The sequence below is a fragment of the Chamaea fasciata genome, unplaced genomic scaffold, assembly GCF_029207755.1.
Source record: "Chamaea fasciata isolate MVZ Bird 193981 ecotype frontalis unplaced genomic scaffold, bChaFas1.0.hap1 SCAF_1, whole genome shotgun sequence".
NCBI classification, from domain to species: Eukaryota; Metazoa; Chordata; class Aves; order Passeriformes; family Sylviidae; genus Chamaea; species Chamaea fasciata.
In genome coordinates, this window is record NW_027094086.1 from 137,697,692 (window position 1) to 137,719,952 (window position 22,261).

A 22,261-nucleotide genomic window follows, 5' to 3' on the forward strand; every position below is an offset into this window, starting at 1 on the left:
TCCTACTGGGTTTTGTTTCCTCCTGTTTTGTTTCACTCTGAATCCTCAATGTTAAACCACACACGACCCCTCACGCTGGGTCCGCGTGCCTCCGCTGTGCTCCCAGCCCTGCTGTGGGACCTCCCGACGCTGCGTGGCCGGGGGACACCGCGCTGCTCCAGGAGAGAGCCAGGGCGAGGGGCTGGACAGGTAAGGCTGTCGGTATGCGGTTGAGAGATGGACAGGGCTTGGCAGCTGGCAAGCTGGGGGGCTTCCCCAGGAGAGGCTGCAGTCCTATCTGTGCGTGAAAGAAAGATACTTTACTCGTTCAGTGAGTCTATTCTTAATGAGTTTGCTTTTCATATAATAAAATATGACAAGGATTCTTTCCATCTTTTCCAAGCAAAGGAATACACTGGTATTATAAATAAGCATGTTTGCAACAGCAGTGCTGTCCAACACAATTCAGCATTTAGTGCACTGGACTGCTAGCCTGCAGCAGTACTCCCTAGAGTCTACAGCATGCTGTACTGATAGTAGTTCCTGGCTAATCTCTTCAAAATGTGTCATTACAGGTGGTTTTGGACAGCTGTAATTCTCCTGCGCTGAGAGGGGCCTTTCAGCATTGTCTTCAATCAGCGTTTTGAATGAAGTGCTTAATTGTGCCAAAAATTCATTGCAAGATGTAAGCAGTTCCAGAAGACTAGTTTCGTACAGTTTCCTCTCATGTCTTTTATTACTAGACATATGGTTCTCTAGTGTATAATGCAACTACTCTCAGTCAGCTTCCTTTGACATTTGTTCCTATTCAGTTTAAAATTGCAGTATTCAGCACACTACACGATTACAGGATTTCATTATGTTGTCAATCATTTTTTGTTTAGATGAGCAAATCATCAACAATTACTTCCTTTTATCCATATCTTCAAAGACAGGACATGGTCCTTCCTTTTGTGATCCATCAGCAGCTGAAGCATTCCTGAAAGGAAACCTGTTAAACATACATGGTTATTTTTTGAATAAGTTATTCTCAAAGTCAGTAGAGTAATTACAGTGCCTAGAAAAGCTAGACACATCAAATGTAGCTCAGTTCCTGGATGAATACATATTTTTTGTGGGTTTTGAGATCACATTTTAAATATTCATCTCACTGTCCTTTTAAAGAAATGTTTCACAAGATTAAACAAATGTCAAGCTAATAATTTCCTTCTTGTTATGCTGAGTACCACCCAAGTACTTTTTCGTATCTTAAGACTTAACCTCACTTGGAAAATTAATTTTAAAATAAATGGTTCTGAGTTTTGATACTTTATATGCAAACTTTTAGTTGCGGTCAGGCTGTTGTTGGAGAAATTTAAATTCTCCAGGATGAAAGTGCTGACAGACACTAAGCAACAAAACCCCAAAACACAGCTTCCAGCCAGAAAAATGAATTGCCATTGTGCTCATCCATGTATTTTCCTTCCTTTCCTATTGTAGGGTTTGGAGAGAGTGAGTTGAGCTCTCTGTTCATTTTGAAAAAGGGTGTATTCTCCACAAACCCAAAGCGAAGCAGCTCCTGTAAGCTGAACACTCAGTAAAAGCAAATGTGATTTAACTAAGGAGAAAATGAAGAACTTTCCACAGGTCACTGCTTTTTCCAAACCCAGGGGCTTTCCAAACCTTCTTCAAAGAACATTTTTCGGAATGACTTTGGTTAAGAGCTAAGCATCTCAAAATCGTTAAATCAGTCCAAGTCTGAAAGTCTAAGAGCCAGACTAGAAAAAAATGGTTAGGGAGGTAAATTTAGGCAGGTTGGATGACCTGCTCCTTTTAATCTCTTCCCAGAGGTTTTTCTGGTGGAAAATGGCAGGAAGAAATAAGACACTTGAGAAGCTGTTGAGACACACTTTTCCCCAAAACTCTTTAGATATGAATGATATGTCTGGGGTATTTTCTTCTGTCTTGCTGACATGGTTGGAAATCTGCAAAGGCAGCATCCTACATCTCTCTCAGGGGGCTGCAACAGTAGAAAGACATCTCAAGTGGTACCATGTCTGCTATCACTGTACACATTCCACCCACAGAATCTTCCTGGTTGCCTCTAAAGATTTAGCCCATCACAAGGTGTTGGCATCTCTCTTTTCAGTTGCTAAGTTGTTGTTACAAGGCAGTTAAAAACATATTAAATACTTTCCTAAAATTATTTTTCCATGCAGGCAGTTGCTGTATTTGGCATAAAGATATTATATGATCATTAATGGGAAGTGAAACTGAGCCAGTTTCTCTTCAAAGTGTGGCCAACCCTATGAGACAATTTGAGAACTCCTGCTTCAAATATGTTTAGCTGTGTGTGTTTAGAAACTGCTTTGGTGTTATTCACCTCCTGACACTGACACTTTTGCTCTGCATAGCTGAGATTCTTGCATAATTTAACAGAGCCATCTCAGGTGTCTCCCACTCTGTTCCCAGCGTTCAAGCTGTGTTCTCTGGATTGTGTCGCACAGTTTGTGATACATTACATTTACTGAGGAGTTTGCCAGATGTGCTTATTTAGAAAATTTTCTAGAAAACAGGTTGGGTGGGGGTTTTTTTTCAATCACATCTATTTGATTTGCTCCAAAAATACTTATGACAGCTGTCTCCAGCCAAGTTTATTTCCTTGATTTTTCTCTGAGTATAAACAGTATTATTCTATTTTTATCTTAAATTCCAACATTGTTGGTGCAAGTGAAATAAATAGTCACAGACTTTTTTTTTTCTATTGCATTTTAAATACTTGCTTATTTTTTTGTGTTACTGTTTCATCTTCATAGCATTCCAGCAGACAGGCTTGTGTATAGCAGAAAGGACTGGGTGAACAGAACTGGAACAGCAAAATATCTGTTTCAGTCATTGCAAACTGAGGATACTGGAAAATATAATGTTTCAGTCATTGCAAATCAAGGATACTGGAAAATATGTTAAAATGGTTTCATTTATTTAAGGCATATTTAGTTTGTTTTCTCACTTGTTCCTATTATAATTGCAAAACCTTCTGAATTTTTTTTTTTGTTCAGCAATACTCTGAAGTATTGCTGTCTAGGTATAGTAAATGAATTATGCAAATTATTTTACTGAAAGAGCATGCACATTCATGTGTACACATTATTTGCCTGATCTTCCTATTATAAATGCAACTTGTAGTAACATCCTAGTTTGTTAAATCAAAAAAATGCTCTAGAGATTCCAGATTTCTGACTGATACAGTAGAAATCTGTCATGCTTGTGTACAGCATGTGGAGCTTGAATACAGCAATATGAATAAATATTGAAATATGTTGAACATTATTTTTTGTTGGTTTAGGTTGAGAAATTTTTCTACCTGCTCATAAAGTAATTTTAACTTTCTTCTTTCATTATATTTATAAAAGTCTCAAAATATATCACTTTCTTCCCCTTCACCTTGTAAAGTTTTTTTGTCTATAGTGTTAGTCATGGAATACTAGGTTGGAAGGGACCTGAAAGATTATCTGGTCCAACCTTTCTTGGCAAAAGCATCGTCCAGACCAGATGGTTCAGCACCCTGCCCAGACTAATCTTAAAAACTATCCAAAGTTGGGAAATCCACCACTTTTTTTGGGAGATTATTCCAGTGGTTGGTTGTTCTTGTGAAGAATATTCCTCTTGTGTCCAATTGGAATCTCTGTGGCTGTAACTTGTACTCATTACCCTGTGTCTTTTCTATGTGTCTCATTTTAAAAATTGACTATCTTCCTTGTAGCCACCCCTTAAATACTAGAACCTTTACCTCCATCAGGTCTCCCCTGAGCCTTCTTATCTCAAGGCTGAGCAAGCCCAGTTCTCTCAGCCTTTCCTCACGTAGCAGGCTTTGAGCCCTTGGATCATCTTTGTTGCCCTTCTCTGGACCCTCTCCAGCTGCCCACCTATTTTTTGCGTAGCAGGGACAAAAACTGAATTCACCATTCCAAGTGTCATCTGGCAAGTGCTGAGTAGAGCAGGATAATGACATATTTATCTCTGCTGGTAATGCCCTTGTTGATTCAGCCCAGGATCCTGTTGGCTTATTTGCCACAGTAGCAGACTGTGGACTCATTCAACTGCTTGCCCACCCGGGCCAGGTTCCTTCCTACAGAGCTTCTCCCCAGCACCTGGTAGATCCCAACCTGTGCTGCACTCATGGATTACTTTCCCAGGTGCAAGATCTTACACTTGTCCTTGTTAACTTCGTAAGGTTCTTAGTAGCTCACTCTTCCAGCCTATCTAGGTCTTCCTGCAGAGTGGCTCTTCATCCCAAAGTGTCCAGTCTCCCACTCAGCTTAGGAGAAGCACAATTCATCAGGGTCAACTTGACCCCATCATCCAGATTGCTTTTGAAAATACTAAACAGTGCTGGGCCTAATGTTGATCCCTGGGAGGCCCGTCTTGTGGCAGGTTGCCAGTTTGAAAAGGAGCTCTTTGTCACCCTGCTCTGGGTGCAGTCTCTCAGCCAGCTCCCCACTCACCGTGTGGACTCTTGTCTAGACTGTAACACCTCAGTTCTCTAGGAGGAGCCTGATGGAAACTCTATCCAGAGCCTTGGAGAAAGGCATGTAGATGATGTACACTGCTCTTCCCACATCAACTTAGCAGGTTACTTTGTTGGAGAAGGTGATCAGGTTTATCAAATACTATTTATCTTTGGTGAGCCTGTGCTGGCTTTTCCTAACTACATGCTTCATCTGATAGGCCCAGGAGGATTCATTCCGTAATTTTCCCAGAGACTGAAGAAAGACTGATTGGCCTAGAATTTCCTGGAGCCTCCTTTAAGCTGTTTGTATAGATGGGTGTAACATTAGTCTTCTGGGTTGACCCCAGTCTCCACAACTTTTCAAAGCTTGAGGAGAGTGGCCTCTTAACAACATGGACCAGCCTCAACACCCTTGGGTGGATATTGTCAGGCTCCATTGATTTGTAGGGGTCAAGTTCCTGTAGAGTTCATCTACCAACTCTGGATTTTTGTTCCCAAGGCCTGGGGTCCAATAGTGCTGGTAAAGAGAGGAGAAGAAAACCTTGAGCCTTTAAAGTGTTGTTTGTAACTAATTCACCTCTCCTGTGTAATAATAGGCCAGTGTTTCCCTTCTGTTTCTGCTTGTTGATTACACACCTGAAGAACCCTTCCCTGTGGTTTTTGATATCTCTGGCCCATTTCAACTCAAGCTTTTGCTTTCCTGACTGCATCTCTGCAAACCCTGGTAGTTCTCAATGAGTATCCATTCACTTTTCTATCTCTGGTACATATCTCTTTTAGTTTTGAGCAGACACAGGAGCTCTCAGTTAAGCCAAGGGGGTCTCTTGCTCCACCTACTTTCCTTGCCTTTAATGGGGATGAACATTTGTGCTTTCAGGAGAGTATTCATGAAAACTTCCCAGTGCTCACTAAGTCCTTTATCCTCTAGGGAATCCCTCCCATCTGAGCTCTGAGTGAGGTAAGTTTGCTCTTCTATGATCTCAAACCTTTGTCTTAGTACTAACCTCCAGTGTACTCAGCCAGAACCCAGTGTTTTTCTGTGGACCCACCTTTAGGATTTCTAGTATATGATAGTTTCTCCTCAGAATCCAGCTATCATAGAGGTACACACATCTTCAAATCTGACCTTTTTATTTTGCATGCTTGGTGAGCTTACCATGAATGTTTTTGTTGTGCATAAGTGGTTTTAAATATTCATGGCATTTTGATAAATAATGAAGCTCAATTTTGTCCCTACTCCAAACATGTCTTGTTCTTCTTGCTCAGTGTTAAAGTTTTCCTTACTGCAAAACACGTTGATATCTTCTCTGCCATTCATACCACCAAGTTCTCACTTATGAAGTAGAAACTAAATAAGTTGAGCAGAAATACAACAGTTTGTCTCACAATAATTTACCTGTCAGGTTGAGACTTCGAATTTTGTTTTACTTTGAATCCTTTCCAGGGTGTTTTCCTCAGGAACATGCTTCCAAACCATATCAGATAAGCTGTTCTCTTTTTATATATATATATATATGTATGTATGTATATAAACTTGACCAATCATAAGACTGTCCAATTTGCTGAGCTTTGCAAAACATTGATGCTACTCCATCCAGCTTGAAAAGTTCTGTCAGAGCCTTCTTCAACTTGGAGTCTTCCTGTTGTGAAAAGTTACAGTTATTAGGTTATTACATTAATTATTAATACTATTTCAGGTTTAATGGTGGCTGGTATTCAATTCACAAAATTGAATGGTTTTTCATACAACTCCTCATTGCATGATCAGTGTCTGGCCACCTCTTGTTTTTCTTACTAGAATTTTACATGCTTTATCAGTCCTGGTTTGCAGTTAAAGTACCTTCATTATTGACATGCAGAAAGTGAACTTCTCCTCAGAGTTTTGCTGCCACCTCCTGATCCCTCACACACCTACTGGTATCTTATTTAATATTGTTTAATGGTTTGGATTTGTTTTAACTGAGCCACCTAGCACCACCAAACTGCTCTGTACCAAAAGCAGAAATGTCCTTCATACTTCCTTAATGTTAATATTATATTTTAAAAAGGTATTTGGAGAGGAGAAAATATACAGTTGTTTGCAATAGTTAAAAAACAGGGTATATTTATGAGTTAAATGCTGATGCTAAAGTTTCTTACAAAACAACTTCAGGATTTGAGGGGGAGTTGTGAAAGAATTAAAGACATAATGAATGCAAAATTTGGAATGTATCATCCCTAATTAAGCTTCCACTTTACTTTGCTGAACTCCTGGGAGGGCAAACTGTTTGCATCACAAGATAGCTAAAATGTCACTGCTTTCTTTATCTTTCCTGGCAGTTATAGAAAACTACTATTATTAATGAATTTGGATGTGGCTGCAAGCCAAGAATGTGCTGTTCCATGAGTGTGATCCTGCATCTGCATTTTAGTCTTCCCCTCACAGACTAAAGAGAAGTCTGATGCTCAGAGATCAAAGTCAGAAACTGGGGACTGGGATCCACTGTATTTTTGAATGGCAGGCAGAAGAAGTATGAAGAAAAATAGAATATAGTCAGATAAACAGTTATCGTTTAATTTTAATTTGCTATCTGATTGCCTGACCTCATTTGCCTACATTTTCTCCACAAAGTCCTATCTAATCCTCCCCAGTGCAAAAGGTAAGGAGCAGAGTTTGCTGCTCCATTCCCTTTGGGCAGTGCATGGAACTGAACAGAAAACAGATTTCCTTTTAGTATATCCTAAATTATCATCATGTATGGCTGAAGTACTGAGCTAAACTTTTAGGAAATGCAGAAGAAAAGAGGCAACTGCTCATGTACAGACATGACACCAAGACTAACAGTAAATATGCAACTGCAGTCCCACAAAAGCACATTAACTAATAAAGAGGAGGGAGCCAGATGCAATTTTTCATAAATTGGCATACACTTCTGGCATGTTTTGAGTTTAAAATTCTCTCATGGGGCAACTGATGCTGAGTGCTTCTGGCAAACAGTCTATTCCAGAGGGAAAGAGGGTTGCTGTAGAGCTAACCTTGCCCTCCCAGTTCCCAGATGTTGCTATGTATCTGGCTGCAAACTGGGGAATATCAGAACAAGAGCCACAGTGCCTGAGATCCACCACCAGCATTTGTGCATTTACTGAGTAGTAGAGAGAATTTTCTAGACTAAAAAATGAGTACCTATTACTGATAAGTAATGTAAGATGAAATATACTCATTATCTATCCAGCTATTACCAGTCATGATTAAGCATACTTACTCTCTATCAGATAGTTAAACTACTCTTTACTAGGCTTGTGTGACAAAAACTGAGAGCCATGTACTCCTCCAGATACCACTAAGGACAACAGAATTTAACATAAATTTTCCTCCAGGACACAGCAAGATCTACACCTTTCTCTTGCACCTAAAAATGTATGGTAAAACCTACCCTTAATATCAGGATTGCACCCAGCTATAATGTTCTTAGTCTTCACCAAAGTGCCTCAACAGCATAAGATTTGAAGCATCCTGATGAGTGCCAGATACTGTAGATCTGTGCTCATTCATTGTCTCTGGATGATTCAAGCACAGGCAAATTCCTTGCAGGCAGTTGTGAGATTGGTCTCAGATTTACCTCTTCCTAAGTAGAAGATGAAGCAGAGATGCTTTGAGTTCAGGCTGCAGCAAAGGTCACATCCTGAAAGAAGTGTGTCTTTTGGATAAATCCACTGGCAAACAGTTCTTCCTTTCTGGGTGAAGCAGTCGTTGCTTCTCAGCCTTCTAGAACTCCTCCTCTATGCTTGGGCACAAGTTCCTGCCTGTGAAAGGCATTTTAGACCCAACAGGACCACAAGCTGCTCAGGATCAGCAGAAATAGGGACCATGAGTCTGACCAAAGCTGGTGAATGCCATGCTCTTCTGTGCTCACACTCCTCTCTGCCTGCTCTGAAGAAGGCTGAATTGGGAGCTCTACTCTTTCTGCAAGTGCAAGATTAGTGCTTTCTGAATCTGACTGAGAGAAAGGCAAGTGGCTGCAACTTAGAGCCGTCACTTTGTCTGAGAGTGGTGGTCTTTTCAAGTCAACATTTTTACCTCCCTAGGCTGGATAACAGATTGTGGCTCTTTGGTTTCTATTTTTGCTTATCTCATCTAGAGTGAATTGTAAACAGGCTGGCTGTGCTTGTTGCCTGCCAGCACAAGCCAGCCAATCTAGTGCAAAATCTCATTATAAGTCTTTTATTTTCAACTCACTTAAACTCTAGTACTGTCCAGGTCTGCCAGAAATGCTGCTCTGTCTCTATACGGGATTGGTCTTTCCTGCCTGGAGAATACCTTTATTCTGCTCTTTTTTTTTTTTTTTTTTTGGTGTATGGATGTGCACATATAAGGGAGCTATGGGAGGAAGGAACAGCTCCCCTAAGAGACAAACATCCATTTCTCTCCCTAAGCTGGAAACCTATTTAAATCTGCTTGATGGGAATCAGCCCTTCAGCTGATTCCCAACACATGCACAAGGTAGGATGAGCAGCTCTGCTGAGTTTTTAAAGAGCCCATACAGCCTGTTAAACAGGGTTTGACATTTCCAGCTTTCAGCTGTTTGTGCCAGGCTACCCTGATTCACACTGGAAAAGTCGATACTGGTTGTCTGCATCACATGGGTATTCTTCTTGCCTGGGGAAAATACCAGCCAAAGGGTTTAGTAATTTTTGAAATTAAATTTAGGAGGGGTATATTGGTTTTCAATAGGATAAAAAATAAACCTTTTATGGAGAAAGTTTTTGTGTGGGTTTTTTTTTTTGTTTGTTTTTTTAATTGAGCAAGGGAGGCCTTTGTCAGATGCTTTTTCATGCCCCAAAGAAAATCTACTCTCATTTGCCCAAATTTTAGGATATTTCAAATCTCAGTTTATGAAGAGACTTGCTACTACTTAAGGGTTAAGGTTGTCCCCAAGCAAGCTCTTGACTCTCACAGTTACAGTCCTGTTTGTGCATCATTCCCACAGTTCAAATAAGGCTCTCCAGCCCCTCTCAGCTCCTGGCCTGGGTATGCACTCCCTGTACAAAGCCACTACACATGGTGCAGCCCAGGATTACATGATGGAGACAGAATTTCCCAATAATGGTTGTTGCCAGATGCCACATGCTGAGCTGGAGCCAAGCAAGGAATGGAGAGCAGGGACACTTTCCTGCACTTTCAGTGACCTCTCTGCTGGCATCTAGGCAATGTGAAGGAAGAAACTGTCTGATTCAGAGGCAAGCAGTGCAAGAGACAGATCTGAGGCCTTCCTGTGGAGAATCAGCAGGCTGAACTGGAAGTAGGGGCGTGTGGGGTGAAAACTGGGACTTGCAGAGAGGGCAAAAACTCAAGATTGGCAGGACAAAAATACTGTTTTGAAGCCATTAGAGAAAATGACAATTGGCAGAGACTGAAGATCCAGAAGAATATTTGGGTTGCAGGCTGAAGAGATGCAAGATGGGGGGAAAAAACTGCCCAGGAAACTGAGGCACAAGAAAAGGAAACTGATAGAGAAGTTGCTATGTAGAGGGGAGTTGTTCAGAGAATGCAGTCCCAAGAAAGACACTGGCCCTAAAAACCAATGGATGTGGGTGGGATTGGCAAGTGGACAGAGTGAGCAGTCCCTAATGAGAGAGAGCTGGGACAAAGAGTCAGGAGCGAGTTCAGAATACCTGGGCAAGGAGATGGGGTGTAAAGGCTTGGCTTGGAGTTTGAATACAAGTGCTTGTTTTTAATGAGTGTTGGGGAACAAAACAAATAAGGCAACAGTTTCAATAAAACAAAAAGTAGCTAAATTATCATCTTCTTGTCAAAGACCTGTAAATGTGCACTCCCCAGAGGACAAGAGGGAGCCCAGGACATGAGCAGCTGCCTTGTTTGGACACAGGATCCACCCTTGCACTACTTGCATGCTGAACTGGCCACTGCCAGAGGGGACCATGCCATGCCCACTCAACCAGCTGGCTCTAGCAGGGATGTGGGAGCCCATGGTGGGTAGATTTACTGACTCTGGGCATTCCTGGAAACGACACTCTTGCAGGCAGGGCAAGTCAAGAGTGTCACTTGCTATCTGCATCTTTTCCAGGGTGGACCCTCTAGATCTTTTAATGTGATTTTAACTTGCTCTCTGCTTGCCACCATTTGGTGGTCAGGCTGTTGGCTGCATTCTAACTCCAGATAATAGCAGCAAATGTTCTGGCTATCTCAAGTAACAATATGGCTTTTAATGATTTTAATCTATCAATCATATTAATTATGGTAAGATAAAAATGGTGAAATCTGCTGTAGATAAAATGTACTCTAATATTCATCAAATGAATAGCAGATAATGATTTTTGTACTTAGTGTTTCTTTCTTGAATAGACCCTTGCACTTATTTTGGAAATAGTTCCTGATCTTCCTACTCTGACCAAGGTGTAGGGGCATAAATGTGAGTGTTCAAGGTAGGTTGATCCTCATACTTGGGGCTGTGTTTAATAAAAACTCCATCTGTCCCCAGGTTTCTGTGTGCAGAAGGTTGTAATGCCACACAGATGGCACACAGGTCCATGCATTGTGCTGGTCTTAATTTCTCTCTGCAGCAACATCATCATTTGAGTTGAGCCAGAACAGACATGGGTAACACTTCTTTTCCAGTTTCTATAGCACAGCATCACATTTTAAAACCTACATACTAAGACAGATTAAAAATATCCTGTAATTTCAGTTTGTGATTTTTATGATCTTTTTCCTGGTAATACCAAATGCTATATATCACTTTGTATGTTCAAAGCACATTTTCTGCATCCTCGGCAATATTTACCTTCAGCATGTCTACAAATCAAATCCTAGGTTATCAAGTCAGCACCCAAAACAAAGGATGTGAAATTGATGAGTAGCACAATAGGAACTCCTCTACTGAAACCTTCTAGCAGAAGCAGATTCCATTCCCCAAGTATCAGAGTTCTGCCACTGTAGTTGTAAAGCAATCCTATTTCTTCATGCAATTGCCTGTGTTATCATTCACCATTCATTTTCCATCTTCTGCAACAATGGGAACAAAGGTCTGGCAGACAACAGATACTTTTGGTTCAGAAATTGTTTCATACCCACACCAGGCCCAAAAAATAAATATGCAGTGTTGTAAGTAAAAACTATGCTAAAAGTTAGAATTACAAAATTAGCTTTGTCAAATTTTAGTGGTTGATTGTGCAATATTAATACTATTGGAATGTATTTTTTTCTGAATACAGATCCATTTATGTATTCTACCTGTTTAGCAGCTAGTAGTCTTTCTCCTCACAGTGGGTGCCGAGAAAAAATCACAGAAGATAAGAAAAACAGGGAAGTTAATTTGGACTAGTCCAAGCAAGCAGCTGGAACATGCGAGTCCAAGCAAGCAGCTGGAACTTTACTGCTATTTAGAAAGAGAAAGGCCAACAGAAAGGGTTGCAGACAAACTCCTGGAAGCAATTATGTTGGGATAAGCATCAGCCTACACGTATGCTGTTTTATATGAAACCTTATAGTCCCTCTATAAAAGGCTTCTGCACCAGAAAATATTATTTGTTTTTATAAAAAATATCTGAAAAGTAGACAAAGTAAGTAATTGACTTTTATTTAACTTCATGATCCATGTGTAGTTCTGGAAATACCATATCTAATCTTGCAGCAAATAATGTGGTAGTTTCTACCACTGAACAGACCAGAGAGAAAGAGAGAAGTAGGACTATCTGGTTCCAGGTCGTTTATGCTGTACATGTGGCAGCACTTTGTGTGCAATCTGTTCCACTGTGTGCAGGGGGCCTTTAGTATATTCTGTGTAAGGGACTATCTTGGGGAGTTCCAGCTTTTTGCCCATTGATCAAGTGGGAACTCAGAACCATTCTTCCCTCTGGAGCACTCTCCAGAGACAGCACGAGAACTGCAGTGTTACTAAATACACAAATAAAATGCAAAAATATTGAGGGAAAACTTGTGGACCAAGTATGATGCTTACTAAGCCTGTTTGTCTTTCTAGACACCAGCAAAGGGTGATGAAAAGGACTCTTCTATTAAAAAAAAAAAAAAACCAACCCAGCCTGTTTGTGATATGTAATGTTATTTCCTTTCAGAATCAGATTGGTGATGTCTCTTTAATGTGCGGCACTGTGAACTTAAAAGAAATCTCATTATCAGCCTTTCTAGCCTTAAGCACTTCATTAAGTATTCCATGACTGCTGGCTTGCAGATGCTGCAGTTAAGGTGCTGGGTGGTGGGGTTTTGTTTGTGTTTCCTTAGGTCTTTTTCTTGTTTTTGTATGTGGCTATAAATATCTTACTCCTGAGAAAAGACATGAAAGTACTTATATAGACATTAATTAGACACCATATGATTTTCCCCCTCAAATTCTGGAGTCATAAAGCATAACTTTTAATTACCTGGTTTTGTTTGGGGAATAGTAGTTTCTTCTTCAGGCATATATCAAGATGATCAGAAACATGTATAATTTCTTCTCCAGAATTCTTGGTTTCCCCTGGCCAACTTTTAATAAATAAGAAAACATTCATGCCTGAATCAAAGAGTTATGCACCCCTGAGTAAAAGTTCCCGTTCTTCTGTTGTGGGTCTCAGCACAGTGCATCTATCATGTATTGTTCACAGAGATCCCTGAGATAGAGATCAAAAATGAGTATAGTTCATTTCAGTTAATTTCTTAATATCTAAATTAAAGACAGAAAACTTAATTCCAATGTAGTCCTATACAACTGGCTAGGTAAGTAACTTCTTTAATCTTTCCCTGCCCTAAAACAGTTAGTAAATGAAACCATATCACTTACTTTAGACAATATCCAGAGAATATTACATGCTCATGCTGTATATCCAGGCATGAAGAAGAAGACTCTTTTTTTTGCAAAATCCAAGCATGTGAATTTAGGTCGACTGGTGTGGTATTTTTGGGAGGTAGCTTCCATTGCAGTTGAAGCTTGTAATGATCCACTGGTGTCAGAAACAGCTACAAATTGCTGAGACAGGGCTTTCAGACAGATGATCCATTGAAGCCATGATTCACTGTTTGCAGTACTTCAGACTTCAAAACTACTTGCAGTTCCACTCCCATCAGCATGCAGGAAACAAATGCGGGGCACAGGACACACTCCACAGCTGCAGAACCTCCTCTGTGCTGAAGCTTTTGAAACAGCTATGCGGAGGAGGAGGATTTTGCAGAGACATCTGAAGGTATCCTAATGACTTTTAGCTTTTGATGTGCTTAGGTTAACCCAATTCAGACTCTCAGTACATACAAAATATTAGGAGATCTTTTAATGTTTAGTTTCTTTGGTTTCTTTTATTCCCTTTTTTTCCCCTCTGTTTTTTTTTTTTCTTTTCTTTTCTTTCTGCTTAGTTTCTAAAGAGTCAAGGCTTAGATATCTGTGTCTCCCCAATAATTAGTTGATTTGCTACCAAGTTTGAATTTGTTAAAATTTACTCAGGTCTCAAATATATTTGACTTTACTCAGAGGTGAGTTCAATTTTGTGAAAACAGGCAGCTGAAAGAAGAAAGAAATCAAAATTTGTGACCTCACACTAAAAAACTACAAGAGCTTAGCTCTTATTAGGTGTCAGGGAGTCTGTTCAGGGAAGAGAGCAATGTCTGTCAGCACCTGAACCATGATAGAAGCTTCTATCAAAATTCTGTATGGATAAAAAAGGGGCAATTACAGACATTTGGCATAGAGAGAATTGTATCATTGTCATTTCTTCGTCCAGTGTGAAAGCAGGGATGAACCATTATATATGACTTGTGCCCTTCTTTCCTTTCCATCTTGTGCTGTCCCAATGTCCCCCAAGCCACATCCCTGAAATTTAATTCCTGCCTCCCAACTAACACAACAGAAGTTTATGAATTCAGATTTGAATTTTGTGTATTTGCCATCCAAACCAGCATTTCAACTGCCTGCTCTGCCAAATACATACTGTAAAGAGACTTGTCCTGTGGTCATATGCTATTTGCTATTTTAATTTCATTGCAGATGTTCCTGCACTCCCCTAAGGGTGGCTGTGTCTCTTTCACACTTGGCTTTCATTTGCCTTTCCAGCCTGTATTCATATCAGGAAGACTTTGTCTGAATTAGTGGCACACCCATCCTATGACTGTAAATTGGCATTCTCACTAGTTCTTAGCTTAAATTAAAAGTTCTCTGTTTCTCATAAATATTCTAAACCTGCTTTTCTAAGCTTTACGTATTTATAGAAACATAACTCTGAATTGGGATGAATGGGTTTTGGAATCCTTAACACACAATGATCTGGCTGTCATAAAACCTGGAAGAAGAGTATTTATAGCAATATGTTGAAGTTAGAAACTACTACTATTAACACTCCCAGATTACTAAAGAATGTGGTTCAATCTGAAGGAACAGGTGCCTCTTGGCAGTGAACGCCACACAAATGACTCAGTTTTAGGCTGCTTTAGTGATCAGAGAATAAGCCATTGTCCTCAGAGAGAGAACTGGTGGTCACTCAGTGCGCACTCTGTTTTTCCTCTTTCTAATTTTGCAAATGATGTGAAAGTAGATATAGAATGCTGGAGAGGTATGACAAATACATGTATGATTGTGGAAGTGCTGGCTACTCTGGTCACCGATGTCTGTCTTAGGGAAAGGCCAGCATTTAAAGCCATATTAAAGGCATCTCAGTGAGTATTTGAATTTCCAAAGTATTGAGGACCAATATGTCCCACCTGTGAAGAAAGAGCAAGAACATCACTGACCAAGTGGCTGTTTTCAGGTGCAGAGTCATATTTTTATGGAACTAAAGGGCCAGTCATCCATTTCCCTTTTTTTTTTTTTTTAATATGCCTATGCCTTGAAAGTCCAACTCTTCCATGACTGAAACTGAGCTTGAGCCATGCATTCTGTGACTCTCAAAACTGTGTTATTCTAAATGCTCTGTCAGTGCTTCTGTCAGATCCTGTCAGCTGATCCCTGTCAGCAAAGAAAACTACCTCTATCTTATCCTATGGCACATGTGTTGGTCATTGACTGTGGGTACAGTGGCCACAGACCCTCTGATCACTTTCCTCTGTCCAGCATCTCTTTTGCTACACTCCTGTCTTGCACCAGCTGTCCTATATCACCGTCTTTGGCTTCTCATCCCAACCTTCTCCCTTGCCCCATGCTCTCTGACCAGACACCTCTCCCTCTAATGCTTGTTCCTTCCTTGGATGATTATTTCTTCTGGGTTTCCCAAAGCAGCAACAGGATCCAAAATAGTAAATGAGAAAGTTGCTGAAGAAAACCACCTCAGTCAGCCTTAGAGTAGCACAGAATCACTAAAGGCAGGATCTTTGAAACACCAAGCTATGAAATTCTATCAAGACTAAACTGATCTTGCTAAGGCTCATAATTTATCCAGGCTGAGCTGGATTTCCAGGGTGGCTAAAGCACTCCTGCCAAATTTCATGCTTTTCCTCCAAAGTACGGGGCCTTTGGGACTGTCTAAAGAGGAGGTTGCCGTTCTTTTTAATGTGAGGGAAACTTATACTTGTTGAAGAGCAAAAACATTTTGGCTGAAATTTTTATATGCAGTCTGAGACAATTCTTGATACAAGCACACATGCATCACACGTCCAGCCTTAGGCAGACACCTGCCATGGAAAATGTGAGCCCTGGTGGCTGAAGACTGACAATGGCATCAGCAATGGAAAATGTGGTCTAATAGCAGGAACTATCAGGCAGCATTTAACAGGTGAGTTTTCCCAATGCCACCCTAAATTATCCCTCCATTGCAAAGCTTTTAAAAGATTCAATGAAGTTATTTGTCCTTTGCAGTAATTTTCCTCTTTAAAACCTTTGGCGTGCTCTTGTTCATATAAAATAATGATTTACGGAAATAGAGGAAGTTGAAATCCCACCCATCCTTTTCTCTCCTGGTTTATTTATTTTCCATGTGAGATTAATGAGTTTCCTGCAACAGAGCTAGATCCGCTCACGCATTGTGCAGATAAGTTAATATTTATTTCCTTTTCCAAAGGCGAGTAGACACCTTCGTATTCCCTGTTTTTTAAAAGTGGACAGTACATCAAACAACACTTAAATGAACCATCCTAAATTATAAAATGCCAGCTTTACACTGCTGACTGCAGTTAAATAGACTGGTAAATCAGAGTGTGCTGTACTGCTGGATGCTAGTGTGGAAGCTTAATAACTGGCTTAATTTTTTTTACCAGCAGATACTTTGGAAAGAGCAGATCTGCCTATTTAAGGGAATTTCTTTAGTTTAGTGCCTGTCTGGTGTCAGGCTTCACTGCTGTGTGCAGTGAAGCTCACAGAAGCTGGTTTCCTATGGATTTCTCTCCCACATCCCCTATCCTCCCAGTTCCTTCCTGCACCCCAGTGCCATTGCTGCTTCCTGCGACGTCTCCAGGTGCCTGGGGGAGTCTGCCTCTGGCAGACTGGGCAGCTACACTCGATGGAGCCCCCTCTCCAGTGGATGCTGTTCCCTGTGTCCAGCTGGGGAGGTCAGGCATTCATCTCTCCCAGACACAGCCACCAGGTTTCACTTTTGAACTTTCACTGTCACACACTAGGAAGTGGACAAGTGGCAAGGGGCAGGAGGAAGGCTGGGGAGACGTGATAGGCAGATGGTGTGAATACACATGCTTCATTTCCTAGGGAAACCAGGTTAAAGAAGCCCCTTATTGCCAGGGCATTATAAAAAAGAGATGAGAAATGCTGTGCGTAAGTTGGTTCAAGAGGCAAAGGATATTTGTACCGTTATTTAATTTCTTCTTCCAGGGTCAGCTTCAGTGAGCCACTTATAGCTCCTTCCTCTCTCTCTCAAGTCACCCTTAATAGCCAAGGAGAAGAATAACCATTCTCTTCATGTATGATTTTAAATTTTCTGTTTTAAAAGGTAACCTGGACAAGTAATATGAAAAAGTTAGAGCTGTCTTAGGCCCGTGAGTTTCTGACTCCCTGCTGTTGAAGTGTGAATCGGGGCAGTGCAGCAGCAGTTGGTGGAGCTGTGCCAGGGTAAACGAGGGGAACTATTCCAACCATGTGTGCAAACTCCACCAGAGATTTACTCACCTTCTGAAACCAAAGAGCTGAAAGTTCATTCCAATTTCACTTATCTGCCAAGGCTGAAGTTCAGTAATTCATATTTTTACATTAATAAATAATGAAACAGCTATACCAGAGCAGGGAAGGCTTTGATTAAGCATTTTATAGCAAGTAAAAGAAAAACATTGAATCTTGTGCTCAGGAGCTGGCAGCTAAGAGAAGCAGGAATGCCTTGGTTCAAACATCTCTGTATATAAAAAAAAGAAGAAAAAATAAAAAAAGAAAGAAAAAGAAACCTGGGGAGTTTCTTTCATTTCTATGACTTTACAGGCAGTACAATAAGCTTGGCACTCCAATAAGGGAACTGTCATAGATACAGCTTTCATTGTCTGTGCTCCCAGTGCCACTGATAAAGTATAAGAGAGCCTCTCACTCACAGCACTGGAGCAACATGTCCCTTATCTGACACCCCAGTCTCAGCTAGAATGAATTTTTCAAGACACATGCTAACTGCAATAGAGAATTTCTGAGCAAGTAACAGGCAGGCAGTGTAACTACTACATTACCTGTAAAACTTGTACTTCAGAAGCCTGTGTTTGAAAAGCAGACCTGCTATTCTGAGCAGTATGAGGACTAAATGTTGCATTAAATGCGCACAGAGAGCATTTTGCATGTTCCAAGGGTTCCCTGGTTCTTAATCCTTGCACTCCATTAGAGGCAGTGGCAATTTTGGAGCTCACACTTTGCACCCCCCTGAAAAGGGGCCTCCTCCCTCAGAAAAAACAGGCTGGAGGAAGTCAGAACAGGACAACTCATTTCCCACTCACTGTTTTTGAAAGAAAACAAAGCATAAATGATTGCAGAAGTTCAAAGAGAGGACTGTAAAGTCTTTCAGAATTACCCTGAGGCTCCCAGGAAGAATAAGGTCTGACAGGGCTCATCATTTTTTGAAGTCAGGCAGGGACTAAAAAAGATGAAAGTCTGTTGTGCCTCCTTTTCTCTTATCCATACTCATCAGTAGCACATGAATGAGAATGAATGGAGCGGCTCAAGAATGCTGCTGCCACAGAGGTACAGGTTGGGAGAGGATTTCTCATTGAGATTGTAAGTCTTTTTTTTTTGCAATAAATACACCATCCAAATTCCAGAGATACAACAGTGCTCCATAAAGGAGGTTTTAAGTATTTTCCTCATAACAAGCCATTTAGATTTTTCCTCCTTAATTATGGTTTTTTGGGGATAAGTTCTCAGGCATTTTATTTTTAAGATTTGGGAGTTGCAAATGAAGATCAATGCAACCTAGAAAATCTATTTGCCTATTTTACATCTGGCTTCAGCCTTTGTTTTTAGTAACCTGAAAATTTTCATTAGCTGTTCTTAAAATGCTTACAGTGGACTGTGAGCAGAGCCCACAAGCAATAGGAGGGGGATGCAGTCAGTGAAAAATGAACTTAAGTCAGGAGTTGGTGAACTCTGAGCGCTGAAGACTTTATATATTCTCAAGGGACTAGTTCCCATACCTCTTTTGCCTTGAGATCACACTGCCACCTCAGTGACTACCACACGTCTTTTGCTTTGAGATTACACTTAGCTAAATTCCTAGTTTATGGACTACAGAATGGCTCCATTACATTTCCTCTCCTCCTAGCCACGTCACTCTTGGACTTGCACTGACATAGTTTCAAGAAGAGATGGACTTTGTTCCCTTCCCACCTAATTTTGTAGCCTACAGACTTACAGTCATTGGAACTGTTGACTTAGGGTTTTTTCAGTTGAGAAGGGAATTAAAGTGGTGGCTTCTTTCCAGGGCAAGAGCCCCAGCCTCTAGGCTGTTACACAAACCTGAGTGGGTTGAAATGAAAGTTACCACAGTTGCTGCTATCTTAGGTGGGAAGAAAGCATGGAAAGAAATCAGTTTGGTAAGGTGGCTGCATCTCTGCACAAGTGTGGTAATAGAAGTTTGGATAAAAAATGACGCTCAGGTGCCCATAAACTCAGGCACGTAAACAGGAGTTTTGTGATTGGTCTGTTGGGCTGAGACATTACAATTTCTCCCAGGGTTTGCTTCAAGCATGCACAGCTTTTTCTTGGACCTCTCCAACTAAGGTTGTCCTGCCACCCAAGTAGTGAGTCTGAGAGTCCTCTCTGCCACTGCAAACAAGACTGGGTAGTTCTGGCCTCAACTGCAACAACTTCCCTCTGTTGTCCTCTACTGCATGCCAATGCTCAGGGCTGGAATCCTGCTCTGCTGTGACCATCTGATGATAGTGGTGCTGGTAGCTGCTCTTTCCACATTTCCAACCGTCAGATTTGAAGACTTGTGAGAAACAGGTGTAAACATTCATTCTCCCTGAAACAATTTCTAGGAAGAAGGACTGAGAGAGGCTTTTTTCCCCTGAAAGGACAAAGCTGAAGTTACCTAATGGGAATAGAAAATAATTGCAAGGCTCCACCTTGGTATAGGATTCTGGCATCCAAAACTTCCCTGGGTCCTCTAAATGTGGGAGGCTAGGGTCTCATGCTTTTGTGTACTTGCTCTTTACAGACAAGTGGAAAAAGGAATTTTTCAAATGAGAAATTGTGAAGTTTTTTATCCTTTCTAGACCTGTGGCAATGTATATCAAGGTTCACGCAAGAAATGTTTTATCTTATGGTCAGTAGGCAAAAGTATTCCTAAGGGTATATGATGAGATTATTGTAATGTGGAGGCTGGCAGGTTTATAGCTGTAAAACATTGGCAAGGAAGTGCTAAAGGAGGACTTCAGTGTGAAATATGAAATTGATTTGGCATTCCCTGTGAACTTAGATTCCCTTAGCTACGTTCTATACTTACTGTCATGGATTCATACCACAGGAACAAAAAAAAGAAAAAATAAAGTTAAGGAGGAAACAGTGGAAGTTGAAAGAATATTATAAATGCTCAGAAGTGACCAGGAGAAGAGAAAAGAAAAAAACCCCCTCTTCCTTTCAACTGGTGCTTTTTAGAGATGCTGCTTTAGAAGTAAAATGCTTTTAACAGAAATTTGATAATTGACAATATCCCTTGAAGGTCTTTTCCACTAGCTTCAAAGCTAAAAAGTAAATTAAAGACTCATACTTGTCATGAGCTGACATTTATCTTGAGCTCATTTGACATGAACAGGCTGGAGCTCCATCAAATGCTATTCCAATGTGGCTATGCACGAGCTACAAGAGCTTTCATAACTGGCCAGGAAACATAGGCAGTTCTGAGAAGTCACTGAAGCCAATTTTTGTTCTGTTCAGACCCACCTTTCCCTGTTTCCCTGGGAAAGGGAGTAGGGAATGACACCATACCTGCCACTGGACGACACATCCCCCTCTCTCTATCCATCTCTATCAGTTCCCAAATGGTTGCACTCATCATCAAAACTTTATTCATCAGAAGTTTGCCACATCCTCAAAGCACCAAACTTCTCATTTGTAAAAAAAGAAAATTAAATACAGGTGTAATTTACCTTTATTAAAAGGAAAACAAAGGTTTACCCAAAGCAGGATCTAGCTGGGGCTTAGCTAGCCCAGGTTCCTGTTCTGCTAGGCTCTTTCCCAGGTTCCTGTACTGCCACACATTTTGCTTCTGGTGCAGTGTACAGTTGCAGGCTCTACACATCACTGAACACAATGTGCTGGGCAGCTTTTGCCAGTGGGGAGTGTGATTCACATGCTTAGAAACAGAAAGAAATATTTCCTTCTCCTAACTACTGTAATAGATTTTCCTGACTTAAGCAACAAAGAGAAAATAAACTCTGCAGCTGTCACGAGCAAATACTAACTGCTTCCTTTTTGAATTCCCATTGTCATTTTGCCCAAGTGCTGCTTTCTTGCTTCTGGTGCCAATCACACACTTACCTTAACCACTAGGTGAGTATCAGACAGGAAACCACCCACCCCAAGGGTCACATCTACACCAGCAGTGCTTCATTTTATTCTGCAGTGGGACACAATGAGATGAGCCCTTGGGACATAGGATGACTTTGGTCCCGTGGCAGGAAATTCATGTGCTACAGCTGGGAGATATGGGAGCTGCTGGGGGTCGAAGCATGCACAGCCCCTTTCTGCTGAGCAGTTTACTCTGTTACCTGATACACCACACACTGCTGATCAACACATCAGAAGACCCATCCAGTTTTGCAAGAGCGATACAGCAGAGGTGGAATCTTGTACCTTAGATGCAAACATCTGTAACGGTGTTTCACAAGTGTAAGACACAACTGGATGGGTCAGTGACAACAGGATGAGGACGTAGTACTGATTGCCCGTTGCCTTGGGAAGAAAGTTTGTGTCTGTATGTGGTACTGTGGGTCACATGCAGTATGAAGGAAGAGCTTTCTAGCAAGTGAACAATGCTATTTATATCTCCACAAAGGAGAGCTGTGCTCAGTTTTGTGTGAACATCATTGCAAAGAAGCCATGGCACTAAGGGATCAAGGCTGACATGAGAGCGCCTTGGAAGTCCCTCTTCCCCCTGGAGCTGGGCTGCTTGTAGGATGAAAGCCTGAACCTACAAGAAGGCTGCTGTGCAAATCCTCGAGAGGCCTCGAGAGCAACCATATGGAACCATGAGCTCACCATCTTGGTAGGCAGAGGACAGATGCAGCAAGTCTGGAATATTCTGTGCAAATTGAGACATGCATGTGAGTCCAGACTGACTGTTTCTGTGCAGTGGCCCTTCGCCCACGAGTTCCTGTCCTCTGGTGTGATCCCCCAAAGGTGCTTGTAGCCAAATCTGCAGTGTAGGCTCCACTAATGCAGTATTTCTGCAATAGGTCAG

General features: G+C 41.1%; 1 protein-coding gene across 1 annotated transcript in view; it reads right to left on the reverse strand.

Annotated features, from left to right (window-relative positions):
* Window positions 1-694: 694 nt before the first annotated feature.
* LOC136298674 (microtubule nucleation factor SSNA1-like) overlaps window positions 695-22,261 on the reverse strand; it is a 41,122-nt gene continuing 19,555 nt past the window's right edge. The window contains exon 3 of the transcript XR_010723349.1: window positions 695-970. The gene's annotated coding sequence lies outside the window, so the exon portion shown is untranslated. The remainder of the gene's footprint in view (window positions 971-22,261) is intronic.